Genomic DNA, 19,309 nt, shown 5'->3' on the forward strand with positions numbered 1-19,309 from the left:
TAAACTTATTACAACTCGCAACATATTGAAATCATACAGTAAGTATGCTAAATTGCAACCGGCACATTACAACACGCATTGTTACCACATTCCTGAAATTACCAAATACATTTGAAATGAAGTAATCTGGAACCCTAATCGGCATCAACAAAGGATCACTTTCGATATAACTGTCAAGGATTAGATTGACTCGATAACCCTTAAGCGGCCAGACTGGTCGGTCATTGTATCGCGAAATTTCGAGACAGATTACAATTACCATGCGACTGATTCAAAATGTTTATTGAGATAACATGTCGGCATTTATTTTTCAGACAGCCGTGTAATTTCCAAGACGTGATAGCGTTCACGTGTATTGATTAGAAAGTGATTTCAGACGGTTGAATGAACGCTTGGACCGGTGAATTTTCAAAATGATTAATTATACCCACAATTTGTAAAAAGTTATGAAGCGTCGGCTAATTTTTTCTCGGATACGCTAAGTGCCGACTCTGCACTTAAGTGTTAAATACTTATAGGATTGTTTCAAGTTATGTTGATATGCACTCACCGGTTTTTAATGGCGTTGATCATGTTTATATGAAAATGGTTTATTTCATTGGGTAACTGACCGTTTAACAAGTGTGAATGCTTTGTTGTTTAACTTGAACTATGAACAATTTTTAAATAATCTACAAAAGATTTATTTAAATAAATTCCTTGATGGCCAGCTATCAGTAATTACACTGGTTGAATTTTTAAAAGGCTTAGACCGTGCTGGCACAGTCCTTATAACAATGAGCGTTAAACAACATACCAAAGCTAAAACTATGCCCTAATACATGCCATTGCTTGCATCCTGACGCAGCTGAAGGTCACATAATTGTATAATATACATTTATTAATTTAAAACAATCCCTGAATAAGATCACAGACAAGGTTGTGAACTTGGTGGTGTTATTTTAGGTACTATTTCGTAACCGCAGTAAGATAATACTATCAGTAATAAGCCGAGCAACTTTAGTTAAAGCCCTTCGGTAAAAGTACGTACGGTTGGCAGTTACGAAACGGCCGTCAGTTATCACAGATAACGGGACAAGGTTCGAATAGACTTGATACGTTAACAATTGTTTAATTAATTTAATTTTCAATTGTATTTAGTAATACTAAAAGGTGAGAAAGATGAAGGTGTATTCCTGATAAAGCCGTTCCTATAATATGTTAAAATGCATTAAAAAAGTAATTAAAAATATACAATTCATATGTACGTTAATTCTACATTCGTAATATTTAAAGTACAAATTATTAATTTTGGTAATTGCTATTAAGATTCGGATAGACTTTATTGCACATATTGGAAAAAGATACAAAACACAATTTGTATAAAATACAGAATTATTAAATTGTGATATAAATTTTACAACGTCTACTAAAACTAACTCAAGCGAGCTCAGTTTGGTCTGTTTTTCATTTTGTTAGGGCGTTTATTTGTCTGACGACTGAAGTTCAAACGATCTTACAAATCAAACATGAAACACGCAGCGCTGCTGGCTGAATTATCCCGATGCGATCTAATTGACGCGGTGTAGTGCGTATGCGCAATCTAAACGCACATACTCTATTTCAGAGGGAGGTCAACGCACGCGGTATCGCACATTTGGCTATAAACAAAGTTTATCGAACGCATTCTCAGTACACAATAGCACAAAACGACATTAAAATCACCTACGGTAACCACAGGAGGTGTTTTTCATTTGTAATGTTAACGCGCATTACTAATGCGTGTGATCGCAGTTTGCTTTATAATTACCTGTTGCTTTCCTGTACTCATTAAAATTGGCTAGATGGATTCCTTAAAATATTTGCACTGTACTTCACTGGTCAAATCTTTTATATCACCAATTAACATTTTTGAAACGATCACGTTTATCCCTAGATATGGAAATAGTAGTAACAAATGCGTATTTTACCTGAAAATTAGCATAGTTCGTCTATAATTTATAAATAACAAATATATAGCTGTATAATAAATACTTAAGTTTGTTGTAAATAAGCAAATAAATGTGTTTACTGGATTCCAAGACAAGTGGAAGCGTGGCGAACAGTGTTAAAATAATTTAACGCTCAAATCACTTCTATATATTTACACGAAGGAGGAAATAGCCTCTTGTGGGATGGTTGACGTGCGTGCAACCCATAACGCTACGTGCTGCGCATATTGTTGACACGTGTGGATTAGGTTTCGTGGACGAGGGCCCTTACATTGTTATGGCACATAATTCATTTAGTGAGCCGATATATAAGTGGTAAAACAAATAGCAAACACTTGAATAAATATCCGTATTGTCCTCATTTTGTTTCATATACCTGCTGGAATATTTCTACTGACGTGCATTTATAAGGTAAGCAACAGAACAATACTGTCTATGACTAAGAAAAGTGTGCATTTTCGAAGTGTTTCAATGTAAGAAACACCTGATGCAACACGGCATTAAACAGTGAGCACTTTACAATTTACCTACATCTGAAACGGTTCCAACTTGAGGTCGCGTGTATTTTCTGTAACAATAATTTATTGAAATAAAAATATGTATTCGGCACCATTAAACATTTAAATTATTGTGGAATTTTACCAGACTACATCATTTCATCCAGATTTGTGTCAATAAAATACATGTAGACTATCATACATACATAGTATCACGCCTCCATCACATAGGGGTAGGCAGAGACTATGGATTGCCACTTTGCACGATTCTGGCATACTTCTCAAGCTTCTTCCACCTTCACTAATCTTTTTATGCATTTCCGCCTGTTCCGGGTACTTTTGACCTGGCCTTTACTGAGAATGACTATCAGTCTTACATATAAAAAATTCTAAAAGCTATGCTTAGTTAAAACCAAAATTTACTCGATATCTGTTAGTCAAAACCCGCCATCTTGCCTCTTAATTAGGTTTAAACTAGGAACCTGGGGCCTTATTCTCTATCTCGCACGTTATTTTGACAGTGTGTAACAAGCACGTAACACAACGCATCATGTTTAGGACTATAGAAATTTGGCTTACAGAATACCATTCCACGCACATTTCTCGAAGATAACATGACACGGCCGCGTTACGCGTTTACACTATCATACAGAATAAGGGCCCTGTGATGTTTTTGACAGCTATTTAATTCTTAACCACCTCTTAATGCTTAAACAAGTTTATAAGTAAAACTGTATATCTACATAATTGTTTTCTCTTGGGGAAGTAACAACCTTTTTTTTTCCTATCTCGTAAACAAATTAATCGAATTGTCACCTTTGAAGCGGGAGCGTCAACTGACTAAAAGGCCGTGGAAGCACCCTAAATTTCCATTAATGTATTGCAATTTGCTCATCTTATGCTATGTGCGAACATTTAACGCCGAGAAACTTACGACACTGTCAGCCTTGATTTAATTTATGAGGTTATACGAGTATAATATCAGAAGAATGACTTATAAACAAGGAATTCGTGAAGAACTTTATCTCAATTGTCATAATTACAGGCATGAACTTTCAAAATCGAAATTTGAATGACAAGTATGACTTACAAATTACTAACCAAAAGTATAATAAAATAATCTACAAAGAATATTTTTATAATGTCTTAACATGTTTGCTGCGTTTAATGTTTATATCCATTGTGGAAATACAACAAGGTATATACACAAATGAAACTTTAGATGAGTGAATATTGACGTAACCAATTGCTTATAGATTTTCTTGGAAATAGACAGATATATCGTACATATTGACAGTTTATGAGTATTGTTTTAAGTATTTAGATGTATTATTAAGCGCTGAAGCGAGTCTTCAGTACACTTCAACGTAAATTTGAGTACCTATATATGTCTATTTGTGACGTTTGAATTTATAAGTGTTTGGTACGCAATGTGCCATCTGTTTTATATACGTATACACGTGTTCTTTTGTTGCCGGGGACACGGTTATTTCAATACTAGGTTTTGCCCGCGGCTCCGACCGCGTTATAAAGTTTTTCGGGCTAAAGTTTTTCGTTATAAATGTCACGCTATATATTTTCCTGGGAGCCTATGTTCTTCCCAGGGTCTCAAACTGTCTCCATACCAAATTTCATCTTAATATGTTGGGTAGTTTTTGAATTTAACACGTTCAGGCAGACAGATGCAGCGGGAGACTTTGTTTTATAATATATTTTTGTAGAAATTTTTAAGAGAAACAATCCCATCATACGTCATTGTTGCATAACTTTACCATTTACGCAGCGCATGCAACGGAAGTTCTCAAAACTAATAAATTTTCCCCGTTTTTGCAACATGTTTCATTACTGCTCTGCTCCTATTGATCATAGCGTGATGATATATAGCCTATAGCACTCTAGGAACACAGGGCTATCCAACACAAAAAGATCTTTCAGTTTAAACCGATAGTTCCTGAGATTACCGCGTTCATACAAACAAACAAATTCTTCAGCTTTATATAATAGTATAGATTAATGTGTATTTCAAGTCTTAAAAGAGACTTTACCTTGTTTTTATCCAGGCAAAATTAGTTTAAGAAAGTTACAACATGAACCTAGACAAGCTAAGTTCATATTCTACGAAGTTAAGTACCAAGTTTATATTGAACGAATTATATTATAGAGGCTGTAATTATACAACGTAAAAGTCGTTTGTTGTTTAATCAGTCGGCCCTCACACGATTATAAGGCAAATAAAGAAATGAAGCGGCACAGGTGCTTCTTTGATTCTATTTAGTCCCCGCATACCATTCCCTAATATTCATCATGTTTGTTCCTACAAAACTCACATTATGTAATCTTTGTAATAACATGCTGGCATTCTACTGCACATGCTCGAATACTCAAGTCCTGCTTTAAGGCAAACAACATCATAAATCTCAAATATTTGAAAAATACAAGCTATTAAAACGGAGCTGTATTTTGCATATAATATTGAAAACCACATAAAAGATGTTCTAAACGTGTCTTACATATTTATTTTTAATATAAAATACTTACAAAATGTCATCTAATTTTTGATCGACGCATATAATTTTATATTAGGATTAGGTATGTTAGAGCGTCCAAAAATAAGTTTATACAAATAATTTTATCTTGTCTACATTATATATAAAAATTAATCTGTATTTCCCTGGATCACGTCATATCTTTCCAAATCGGTTCATAAATCACCGAGTTCTGAGGTAACAAAAAAAATACACAGCGAATTGATAACATCCTCCTTTTTTGAATTTGGTTAAAAAGTAATAAGGTAAAAGCACTTTGAAATAACAATTTTCTTATAGATACAAGATAAACTTGTATAAGATAGCAAAGTCGTGCCTGACAACTATTACGTATCTTATAAAGCTATTTGGCATAACGCGAAAATGTAATAGAGATTCTCTACAAATGTTTTATAATTTTCCTGGCTCGAGCGCGAGACTTTTCGACGACGCTATTAAGTATTATACACTTATGTATATTATACAACGCTTTCTGACTTATTTGCTTAGTGGAATGTGAATTCTAAATGATTTACACTGCAAAGATATTACTAAGTGCTAATCTAGTTCAAATTATTATAATGATTTCTTATATTTACGCGAATGTTAGACATTAAAATTAAACTTTTTTCGAGGGAGATATTTAATCCCCTGTGACCATTAAGGTTGAAAAGTCTTCGCAACGTCGGGAAAAAATTAAAATATAAAAACTGCGATAAAGTCTTTAAAAGAAAATACTTTAATTTTAATGTTTTAAAATTATTATTACGAAAAATGTTATTTTTCTCTATACAAATGATGTTCCACTTGACCTACCAAATGGTAATGTATGTCGACTGTGCATCTTAAGGAAATACGATCGAATTCCATGTCAAGGATATAATGAATCCACTTTTCAAATTAAGGGATAACTTTTGTCCAGACTCTAGATTGTTCTCAATGAAAATAATAAACAGTAGAAATTCAAAAATATACATAATGCGTCAGTTTCACTCTTGATTTTCATTTGAACATGAATAATATATGTCTTCATTTTTCGTTAAATAAAACAGACAACGACTTGATACATTGCCAGTTTTTTCGTGTTTCCATGAACTTGAATCACACCTAATTGTTTAGTTTTGACTTTTGACACTTGTGTCGTGCCTGCCAGCTGAGATACAGGTGTATCAAGACCTACTGCTTATATAAACATTTAGACGGATATAAATGAGCAATTGTTTTGAGCATTAATTTTATATTCTGACTGCATACATCAGATAAATTCATAATATTGTTACAAGGTTGATTTACGTAATTCAGACTTTTAAGATATATATCAAGTCATCTAAAAGTCTGTAGTTAACTTAAAACTATCTTCCATCAATCCTTTTCAGCAACTTATAAAACATAATAATTATGGTTTATAACATTTAGTTCGATATTTACATATGAATATACGTTCACAAGGAAAATAAACTTCTTATGGTATTTAAGCAACTAATGTTTTTAGTTATAATTCCAAAACAGAAGTCGACCAGCATTAATTGTAACTTACACACACACATACAACATCACGCATTTAGCCCCGAAGTGGTATGCACAGGCGCAACCAGGGCACGCACTTTTCGCCAAATGTTCCGTCCCATGTTGTGATAGGGGGCGAGCCTATCGCCATATCGAGCACAAATTCCAGACTTCGGGCTGATACTAAACAGAAAAACCCAAATATAACTTTGCCTGACCCGGGATTCGAACTCAGGACCTCAGACCTTGCGCATGCAGTACAACTACGCTACCCAGGCATTTTTAATTTGACTTGTAGTTTACAAATCATTGCCGATTTGCCCTTTCAGCAAAATAATAGTTATATAATAAACGCTAGAACTGTATTATACATGTAATATCGTAATATTGTGTAAGTAAAGCGAGCGATCGGCAGCATAATTACGAGATGCCGGGCAACTTTATAATTATTGCATTTAATAATTACAGCGTATTTACATTATATCTGTGTTGCGTGTAGGCTAGGCGGAGCCGTATAGACAAACGGAACTGGTTACAGAGTTCCTACGAAAGTGAATTTGTATAACGTGCATGCTTTATTAGCTTCGATTGGAAACGTAATTCTTGTGTAATCAATTATATCAGAATGAATTACGAGCTTGCACCGTGGACTCCTTGACAGGCATTACTGATGGAAGATAACGTGTTCTTTAGATATTGTGGCTACGATGGATTTTAGTTGACATCAATCACATAGTACTTTTCTTTTAGAAACTGCATTATTAACCTAGACCTAGAGAAAACGATTACGAGTGTAATAAAGAAAGAAACTAGGATGGATATTCCAATTTTAATGTATATTACATTGATTTTTAAAAATGTTAAGTAAAAAACTTATATTGCAGTAAATGGAAGACAATAAAAGCAGTAGATGTTAGTTATTGTAAAGTTTAGTATATTATGTGCATTTATAAATTCAACGATCACACATTAGCTTATAGTTACTCGCCATGGAGTACTCTATGACATGACTTCCTTTAACTCAGAAAAAATAATTATTAAATTCCAGAAAATATAATATTTATTATTGTTACGTACAAAAGGATGACAGTAAAAAAAATCAAATAAATGGATGGATGAGGAATCGATGGATGGAGAGGTCTGAGATAAAAAACGTCTGCATTCTTTTGTTTTATAGAGTTAATAAACGGATATTGTTACAAAAACAAACTAATATATTTATCGTAACATGACTGATTTTGTGTGACTTAATTAGTCGATTTGTTATTGTACAATGTATATAATTAAACTAATTGTGTTGTTACACGAAATTCGTTTGTTGTCCTATATAATTAATAAAAAAAACCTTTGCTACACATTATAAAACTGTTCATAAGACTTGGCGACCTTTCATTAAGCCCTTAGATTTGATTTGTATACCATCGACCTTTATTTTAAAATGTTTTGATGTACCGAAACTATCTTGGAAGACATCGTCACAAAGCGCCAAAAAGACTACTCACCTATAAAAGGTGGCGTTGGCACATATCTATTACAAGTCGAACAACTTAAAAGAATTTATTTTAATACACAGTCGTTAGCCTTATTTAAAACATTAATTAATCTGAATGTTTAGAGTCCATAATTTTAGCAACAAAGGGCGATATCAGATAAGGGTTATGTAGGTTAGTGGCACCGATAAACCCACGTCGCGATGTATACGGATATAATATAAAATAAAATTTTTGCCTGTAAACAAACCATTAATTTGTTTTTGTTATAAATTATTACGCATTATTAATAGTATACCATATGTACTATTAAGTCACAGCTGTATAGGTAATTTGTGTGACAAAAACACTTGAGATATGAGAATATAAGTTGCTAAGGTGGTACCCATCCATAAGAAGGGAGACATAGCTCAGGTACAAAATTACCGCCCTATATCTATATTATCATGTTTCTCCAAGTTATTTGAGAGTCTTGTCTGCCCAATAGTTACGCAACATCTCAATCCACTTATCTCGAACCATCAACACGGCTTTCGTAGTCGACGTTCAATTACCACCAACCTAGTCCCTTATATTACCAACATATCAGCTGAAGTTGATCAAGGTAGACAGGTTGATGCAATATACACCGATTTTAATAGCGCCTTTGATAAAGTCAGTCACACTTTACTTCTGACAAAACTTAATGCATATGGTGTGTTTGGTTCCTTACTTTGCTGGTTCCGTTCCTACCTAAGCAATAGAATGCAGATGGTGACTGTAAAGGGATATGTGTCTAAAGCATATATTGCTACATCCGGAGTACCTCAGGGATCCCATCTTGGACCTATCTTATTTACAGTATTTATTAATGACATAACTGAGGTAATTTACAATTGTAACTATGCTCTTTTCGCCGATGATCTCAAATTATGTCTTCCAGTGGACTCTTCAAATGATATGAAGTTGGTACAAGAAGACATAGATAGAATATACGAATGGTGCTCTGCTAATAACATGACTCTCAACAGTAACAAATGTTTTCATATCAAATTCACACGCAAAAAAGTTCCAATAAAATCACATTATAATATAAACGGTCACACTCTTCACGAGCTTACTGAAGTGAGAGATCTAGGCGTCGTGATAGATAGTAAGTTGACATTTGTTCCACACATTGACACTATTGTCCAAAAAGCAACTAAAATGATGGGCTTCCTTAAACGTAACACTAAAGATTTCCATAGTCCCCATATAAAGATATATCTTTATAATACATTAGTTCGCAGCACGCTAGAATTTGCCAGCGTTGTATGGAATCCAACATACACTATACACTCGCAAAGAATCGAGAACATTCAACGGAATTTTACACGTCACTTAGCTTTTGCAGCACCTGGTTTTTCACACAGGAACCCCTACACTATACGCCTCCATCACTTTAACAATATGATGTCCCTCAGACATCGCCGACAACTACACGACCTAACATTCCTGTATAAGCTGATCAACTCACAAATGGATTGCTCTGCCATTTTGTCACTTATTAATATTTCCGTACCTGCCAGGGTTCCACGATACGTTATTACTGATACATTCAGATCTCTTCCCTGTAGAACTAACTTGGGCCGTAACTCTCCTATTTCGAGACTGTGTACCACATATAATGCTGTATGTAAATCCGTAAAAGATATTGATATTTTCCACGACTCGCATAACAAGTTTAGACAAAAACTGTTGAAATATTTTGAATCTTATGCCTCCGATTGATTCCCTTTTAATTTTTGTCCTTTTAGCTTTTAAGTATAACATAATATAATTTTAGTTAGTTCTAGTTATATATTCTCATATTATGTAATAGCATAATTTAACAATGTACGCATTACTTTAAAGAATGTTGTGTACTCCTTTAAGTTGGTTGTGCATCAGAATGTGACCATCGTTATACTACTTCTGTAAAAATTCAATGTATAATCTGCTGGAGAACCTAAAATTAAATAAATAAATAAATATTTAAAATACGTATTCACAGTTAATTTTAAATACTTTCCAAAATTCTAGAATATTCTTGCTAACAACGTTATTGTATTATAGTATTTACATAGAGATTTGACCCCCGTCGTTATCATTTAGTATAATGATTCATAGTCAACGATTAAAAGCACATGATGAAATTCAACATGTTTTTTGTAAATAAGAACTTGTATTTGCACGTTCTTTGCGGCTTTAATACTCCAATACTTTGTCATAGGAATAACTCATGTACCCTTTACGAAAATTTTAATTTGTAATTGACATTCCGCAGTTATATCGTAATATTCTTTTAGTTTTCCTCGAATAGTACTACTTACTTAATATAATATTGTATTTAATCTTTATACTATAATACTAACATTACATTCTACATTTATGTTCAGACCCTTTATTTCCACATTAAATTTAACACCCATCGGACACGCCAGTAATCGTCATATAAATTCTATAAGGTAGATACATTTTATTATTATATAAAGAAATTGCCAAAAAATCAGTAATGTTATATATTTCATATAATTATCTGTTGATTGAAAAGTAAACTTAAGCTTCAGAGTACTACAAGGCGATGAAGTACAGCGCTATGCAAATATTATGACATGCAATGTCTGCGAAAAGTGGTTGCACCTCTGCCTACCCCTTCGGAGATAAAGGTGTGATTGTGTTCAAGATTTTAATGAAAGGCAGGGTAGTAAATATACCTTATTGTGATACCTCCACCCCAAATACACTTGATATTACCTAATTTTGATGTAATTTAAGTTGACTTATTACTTAAAGTCTAGAAAAATCTTGCCGTATCATGAACTAACCTGCACCCATGATACAGCCACGTTGAGCCATCGTAAACAACATTAAATGAGTGTCTGCTATGTGAACAAGCTTGACATTTAAATGAGTCAGTGTCAATACCACGAATTTTGTGCTATCGTTTTAAAATACTGCCGTTCTATTCTTTATGGAAGTGCATCTTTATTACTGCATTTAATTTTTTATTATGCGATCATAGCATTTTAGCGAATTTTGCCCTGTTCGCGGTGATAAAGGTTAGTTAGGAAATAGAAAAAATAAAAACCAAAATATAATTTAACATTACCTACATACTGGCTACCAATTTTGTATTCGGTTAAAAAGTATATGAAGCGTAATAGAAGTATCGCAACGTCTTTATACGAATTAACGAATGTGTCTCCATCATTCCAGAGATGCTAAATCATAAAAGCATGAATTATTTGACGAAAACGTAAGAAACTATAATTATTACAGATTACAGAAAACTGGCCAATATCTCAGTTAGATACAATGTTGTTCAAACCGGAATACAATACCAACAGCCTGATGTTTGGTGGAAGAAAAAGACAAAGCCGCCATATATACTGAAAGAAACTCTTGCGTACAAGAGACCTTAACTTAGTAATTGCGAAAGAGAAGGAGATAGCGAAGATAAAATATATTTAGTGACGGAAAGTCTGTCGCAATATTTCTGGTCGCGTGGGCTAATTCGGGTAACGTTTACAAGTAAAAAACTTATGTAAATTATTACCCAAACTGGAAATAGAAATATAATAAAACTTCAGATACAACATTAAGTGACGATTTTTCAATCATCAGACTGTTTTTGTCGGATAAAGGACAACTCAAACGTATTAAAAATTATAGTTGTATGTATAAAGTTGTCTATTTATCTCACTTTTATATTCAGGTTATAATTTATGTGATACATACTTGTATCCGATTGACAAATCAGCGCTAGATCAAATGCAGCATCAGACGTAAAGAGAATATTTGGACTGTGCTAATATCAGTATTTAGTTGTATGTATATGTATGCCCCAGCAACCCGCATTAGGACAGCTTGGATGACCTTAGTTGTGAAGGGAAGCCTGTTCCCTGGCTGTTATTGAACATGGTTACCGGTTAGTATACTGTTTTATAATAATGTAAAATAGAAACCTACGTAATGTAGGTGTAGCCAAAACCTTTACTAGTTAATCTACATATTTTATATATAGGCATCAGCTTTTGTTCAAAGAACTGTCAAATTCGCAGAATCGTCTGCCTTGATAATTTATATAGACAGCATTACAACTTATGCATTTGTCATCTAAAATGTTTACACTTACAAACATTTAGAAAATAAAATTCCAACAGCTTATTTGAATGACAATAAAGAAATTTATAACAAGTGAGCGCTGCACCTTCGTACGCAGCGTACTCCTATCTACTCGTACAGATAAGCAGTCAAACACATGCACCTATAAAATAAGTTATAATGAACTAACGAACAGGGTGAGTCACTAAGTACGAAGCAGATAAAAGTGTACAACGCCATACTGACTAGCCGGGCTGCGGGTTGCGGTCACGTCCGAGAACTGGTCTCAACTCCATTAAATTTTTATTTTTAGTAAAGCACCTACCTCGTAATACGCGCAGACGTAGGGTGAAACGGAAAAAACATAACGCCCGTGTGTAGGCAATAATTGCTTCGTGTTTATTGATTCAGCTTTCCTTTGTGCTCGAGAACAAAGGCGTCATCGTATTTTTGGACGATATTTTTTTTGTGATTTCAGTCTGAATTTAGTAAATAAAGTAATTCCGAATCCAATTTAGTACTTATTAATGAGTAATTGGTGTTCCTTTGCGATATGTCTCCCCATTGGCTGAACACATGGGTGTGGTTGTTGACTTTTTGCGTTAAACAAAGTTCCACTTAGTCGGCTTGATTGCCCGGCTATTTATGTAGTAATTGCAATTATGTTTATGTTACATTTAATTGACTATGACTCAATGTATCTGGCTGTAGAAAAAGTTTAATTACGCAATATTTGTTTTTTAAATGTGACTTAGGACTCGGTTAAGCCCCATGTGGTCAATTTGGATTCTTTGAAACGTTAATTCGCATAATGAGTATCGCAAAACATCGCTGCGACTCGGGGTTTTGGGTTTTCTATTTATGTACTGTAGACATTTTTTTTTTCACTTTCGCGCGGTAGTTGTAACAGTATTTTTGTTATAAATAGTTTGTATTCCACAATGCAAACTATTTATACGGTAATTGCATTTTTTTTAGATCACTTACACCGAATATATATATATATATATATATATATATATATATATATATATATATAACAATCATATGGATGTGTAGCGATAAATATGTATGTACTACATACGTACATAATATATACAATGCACTGTGACTAAGTCAGAAGAATATTTTTGATTTTTAGATTCTCAGACCTTTTGCTTAGCTATAGCCATACCTTCATTTAAATAGAGTCTTCATTCTACGCATCACCTCGCCGTTACACTAGGAAATTAACATCTAGTTTAGTATAAATAACTATAGTAAGGGTTTATAATAAATTTACATGCTATTGCCTCATCGTTATAAGGTTGCGTGGAACATACTACGTGTTCAATGTACGTTTTTTCAAACCTACATCAATACGACTTTAAGTCACGAATTTCGTATTTCCATTTAAGTTAAACAGCTAATTTTACCATTGAATCTTTTATGGTTAGTTATGTACTGTATATTTTTCATTTGTATTATATCCTGTAAAATGACATAGCATATTGGTACTTAAAGTCGAATTATAAATTGTCAACTGAAATCAACATCAATAAATGCACAAATATCTGCTTGCATTCGTAATTCAATACGCAAAAGGAATAAATGGTATACAACTTCATTTACATCCATTTGGTGTGTCGCAGCTGTGATCAATTTACCGTATAAGTTAACAAGAGAGTTCATTCTGTAATTTGTACACTCAAGGACTAAATGTACGGACGTACGCAAAAAAATAAAATAAGTCTAAAGGACTCAACATGGTCTCTTTTTGCTGAGAATAATGACTAACTTTTAGACGCTATTTTGCATGCTTCGTTTTTAACTGCTTCTGACACGGGATTTGAATAGTTTTATATTTTTAATTACGTGTATGTGAATGTTAAATATTCGTGGTAATTTCCAATTATTTAATACCCAACAAGTTTTGTTTAATGTAGTTATAAAATTACCTTTAATTAGAAATTTCAACACTTGTCAAAATATTGAGAAAAAGAAATTGTGTGAGATACAAGAACTACGTACATAGTGCTGTATTTTACAGGGTGTGATATATTGGATTTTAGACAGTTTATTATGCAATTACCGGACACGTTTTACATAGATCTATCAATGTTTTTTTTATTTATAAAATTTAATATATCACGTATTAAATAAGGTCCCTTTAGATTTCAACGCATAGAATATACTTTATTTTAAGAACATATACCTATAATATAACTTAATAAAAAACAGCCTTAAATGTTTCTATAAAACATTAATCATTTGCGATTTTATTATTCGACTAGGTGAAAAGCCTTACCCGCTATATTTTCTTAATCGTATTTTTCATCACTGAGGGTCGTATCCGTCTTGAAACGCTTTGACAGAGCTGATGAGGAGCTATTTCCATGTCCCCCTGTCTTCAGTTTTTCTCAGGGCAATGGTAATGCAGATCTCGTTATTCTTATTTGATTGGATCAACGGGTAGGTGATTTCTTCTCACAAAATTCTCTAAAACACTATAACGATTCATAGCACCGATTTATACGTTGCCAGCGCCATCTATTTGAAAAAAAAAACATATTTAATAACTCCATTATTTTCCATGGGAGCAAAATACTGTGGTAAAAAGTAGCATATGTGTTAATCTAGGACATGATTTATTCGTATGCTAAATTTCATCCAAATCGGTCTCGCTGTTTTAGCGTTCACTTCAAACAAACATCCTTACAAACTTCCGCATTTATAATATTATACAGTAAATATAGTAATAAGTAGTATACGTAGTAAAATTACGTATCTTAAAACCTTGGCAAAATCTAGGAAATAGTAAATTTCTTCGTCTTAGTATTAGTTAAAGGTTCGGCATAAATTTCTTTTAATAACAATCAGTGAGAATATGTATAGGTACATCAAAAACCAATTATATCGATATTATTGCTTAAAAATTCATAACTCTGAAAGTACTAGTAACAACAATACAATGTTTATGCTGACTCTACACAAACATATGGCTTTTCAAATCCTGTGGTTTTGAGCTTACAAAAAGAAGGAAGACTTTCTCATAACTGCTTTTAGTTGAAAATGGCAATTATTTTGCATAAGCAGCATGCATTTTATTTCGCGATATTTTATACGTATAAATCAATTGTATAAATAATAGAGCTCGCTCCAGATATTAGCGTCACATTTTTAAAGACAATGGAAATTTGTTTCAAAGAAAATAATCGATTCGCAGGTTCACCAGACACACCGACCTCCTTTTATCACTCTATCGGTTATCTGCTATCATAGTTTAAACGGTTTTTTATCTGTTATATCGCACGATGGCAATATATTAACGCATTAGCGAGCCGCAAAGGTGAATATACGAAACTACTTATGTACAGCTAATTGGTTATTCAATTTATATTTAGCATCGTGTTCTACGACGTCAATCGGTCTACTTGTCTAGGATTTTCCTGATGGTCTTAATCTTTACCCAATATCCTACAAATATTGTAAATGTGAAAGATTGTGAGGATGGATGTATGTATGTTTGTACCTTTTTTACGACAAAACTACTGAACGAATTTAGATGAAACTTTACAGTAATATTGGTTATACATCAAAAAAACACATAGGCTACAATTTGTAATGTTTTTTTTTTTGTGATTTGGTCGTAATATAACAATACATAGTCAAGTCAAGTAAGTCGAAAAAAATGTATACCGGAAAACTCCATCACGTGGGCGAAGCCGCGAGCAAAAGCTGGTATTGCATAAATGTTTATAAATAATTTTCGTTTCACAAATCATTGGATAATTGTAAAAGTACATAAAGGAGCTATGTTTAAAATTAAAATGTTGTGTAACATATTCTGTTTATTACAGTTTAATGCAAGTTATCACGAGTTATAAATTGCTATCGTATTTATAGTAATAACAGAATGTATATGAATAACACATGATGACATTAACAAATACAATTTACGTTGGAATAGAACATTGTATTTTTGTAAATCAGAGGTGCCTACCAGGTAAACTTATGATGGAGAGATATCTTATACTAATAGTATGTAAGTTTGTATTTTCTAGAATTAAGTCAAGTCTCATCGAATATCTTAACGTAATGATACGAAGAAGACAGTATGTAAGTAATTTGACATATTGTTGAAGTTATCCCGTGTAAGCAAGTATACAGTGGGAAGTGCATTTGCTAATACTCAAAAAGAAAGATAAATATAAAACTTTACCACATATTTATAAGCAATTTAATAATTCAATAATTATTATTAGCCCACACCGTATATATAGCATATTTACTTCATTTATAGCGTATTGTAACAACACGTAAATATTAAAGTCCCATGCTACACATTTTCTTTTAGTGTATGCATATTGCATATCTTTTTTTAAAGAACCTACAATAACGATTTAATATAGATTGTTTTATTAACTGACTTCAGATAAAGAAGTTCTGTGTTTGACCCGTATGTATGTTTGTTTGTCCACGATTTTCTAAAAACTACTGATCCAATTTGTATGGGCTGATCTTTATTTAAACGTATATCTTTCAGAATAGGTTTTGGTATTAATAGCCCATCTTTAATTCGATAAATTTTTAATATTGTTGTTGTATTAATTTCCTTAAATATGACCAAACATAAACTTTGACAAATATAATAAATGATCTGCGCATTATATAACTAACTTTGTACTACATACTTAGTTTCGTATTGCAAAACAACATCGAGAAAATGATTGTTCAATTGTAAACAACTTCAGCTGTAATATTACTCATTATTGATAATGTTATTTTTGACTTAACAAGATAAACAATATTCTATGTTGTGACAATCTTTTATGGCTGTATTTATTGTTTTCTATTGCCATTTCTTACAAAATCCTCTACAGTTGTCAGGATAACATTTCAACATTTGCTACAGAGTTTTAAAATGGTACGTCGCCAGAAACAAAAATAAACAACTGGAATTTAAATTTTATTTCCAATTTTATAGCCACTGTACGTTTAAAGGATATAAATGAGAGATATGAAAGATAAAATAGTCACGTCACCATGTTTATTGTTTGCTAATCAAAATACAATATGTTTCGTAGTCAATGATATTATAATCCATAGATATAAGATATACCTTATTTATATTTAAAATTGACTTCTGCATTATGATACTTAGTATAAAGAATAAAAATTTTGATGAAAAAAATTATGATTATATTTATTAGGTATACTAAGTTATGCACGCATCTATCTGAAACTTACAAAAGGAGATGAACAAATTCAAAATTTCAAGTAGCCTTGAAACTTCACGCACAATGGCCCGACTTTTTTACGGGCTAAGTGCGGAAAAAGGAGCCCATAACCATAACCATAACCATAGCCTTGAAACTTTTGGCTCCGTAGCAAATACCGTTTTTCTTCACTTAATCAAATTTAACAGGATTCAATTTATTTTAGACAATAAAAAACAATATTTCGATTGAAGTAAATGTGTAGAAGCGTTTTGAAGTTAGAATTTGTTAAGCTACTTGTGTAGCCGACTGTATGTATACATACAAGTTACATCTAGTGTATAATGTCTTTACGTCCATTGTCTGCATACTTCATAATGCTAAATGGTTTACCGCTTGTTTTTATAGCCATGTGAGTGACATAATCCATTAATTAATTACGAGACCGTTAGTTCTAAAATGTCAATAAAGTTGTACGGCAAAAGATGGAATATTCATACTTTACTTATTAAAAACCCATAAAACTTATCTGAGACTCTATCTTCGAGATAGAGTTGTAGTGACCGCTCTTTTATCAAATTTACGATAAAAATATTCCAAATGAGCTGCCGTTTGCACCAGAAGTAATAAAAATATATTCACGAAGTATCTATTATAAAAATTTAACTTTACATATTACTAGTAAATTTAATAAAGATGGGGTATTTTCGAGACGCAAAATCGATTGGCTAGATGGGTTTAAACACCACTGTCTTCGGGAAAACTGAAGTGTAAAGTTTAGATTACAAAAATCCCTATGAAATACCAAGAACACATCCACAATCTCTCAAGCTATATGGAAATTCACGAACTGTAGGGACTTATTATCAGGTGAATCATCAGTTCATTTACCTTCGTTCTGCTGTGAAAAATTTGATCATTCTGCACGGCGCTACTACATATTTTCACATAAAATAGTAACTCTAATTTCCGTCTTGTTTTAGTGATTTGTTACTTCAACTGGGTTAAATATATAATCAATACAACCACCTATACTATCGTACGATATTTTATTACCAAATGATAAAGATTCTATGACCCCCATTGGTCATTTGACGATATAATGTATATATTCGTGGTTTAGGGCTAAACAATTGGCTAGTCAATGCATTTTAAGCGGGTTGAGGTGATTGCCTGAGTTATGTAAAGCTATCGATACGTCGCGTATCTTTACGATCCTTTGTCTCGATTGCTGCCAACCATATTGCTGGTACTGTTATCGACTAATGTGTTGAATAGTATGAATACAAATACTGTCACATTATGTAATAAAACACTTGAATATTTTTATAATGCTCTAATGTTTCAAGTTAAACATTCGCAATATGGACATGCATATTTCAAAGCCAAATAATAATATTAAGTTTTTATATTTATAACTAACTGTCCCATTATTTCGTCTGGTCAATGGCCTTTATAACTTTAATATTAGAAACAGTATTTTGTAATGTTCCGGAAATGACGTCGCTGTATTCTCCAATACTGTCTTGCAAGGTTTTTACCATGTAAAAGCTTACGTTATCCTTAATGATTAATAAAAGTTACCAATAATACGTTGATTCCAACAAAAACTAAGTATAGATATGACTATTTCATATTTTTGACTTTACTTAAATTCGAACAAGCCAGCATTGTTTTGCCCACTGACGAGAGTTAAACATCTGTCGTATCTGGACTTAATTTATCATCAGATGCAATTAAATCACTTTGCAGTGCTTGTATAAAAGTAAGTTATTATTATATCCAATTATTAACACTTTTGTAAGTGACATCACTCGCTTCTAGTAGTAAAAATTATCCAGCGCTAACCCGGCAGCGGGTCACCGATCGTAGAACACTTGAACCAACAATAAATTCCCACATAATAATATTTTTCCTTTACAAATTGACTGTGGTATAAAAGTATTGTTTTTAAATATCGTTCGATGTTCGATGCAATTGACTGATTGCTCAACCTTATTTTGTAAATGGAAAATAGTT

The sequence above is a fragment of the Manduca sexta genome, chromosome 11, assembly GCF_014839805.1.
Source record: "Manduca sexta isolate Smith_Timp_Sample1 chromosome 11, JHU_Msex_v1.0, whole genome shotgun sequence".
Lineage (NCBI taxonomy): Eukaryota > Metazoa > Arthropoda > Insecta > Lepidoptera > Sphingidae > Manduca > Manduca sexta.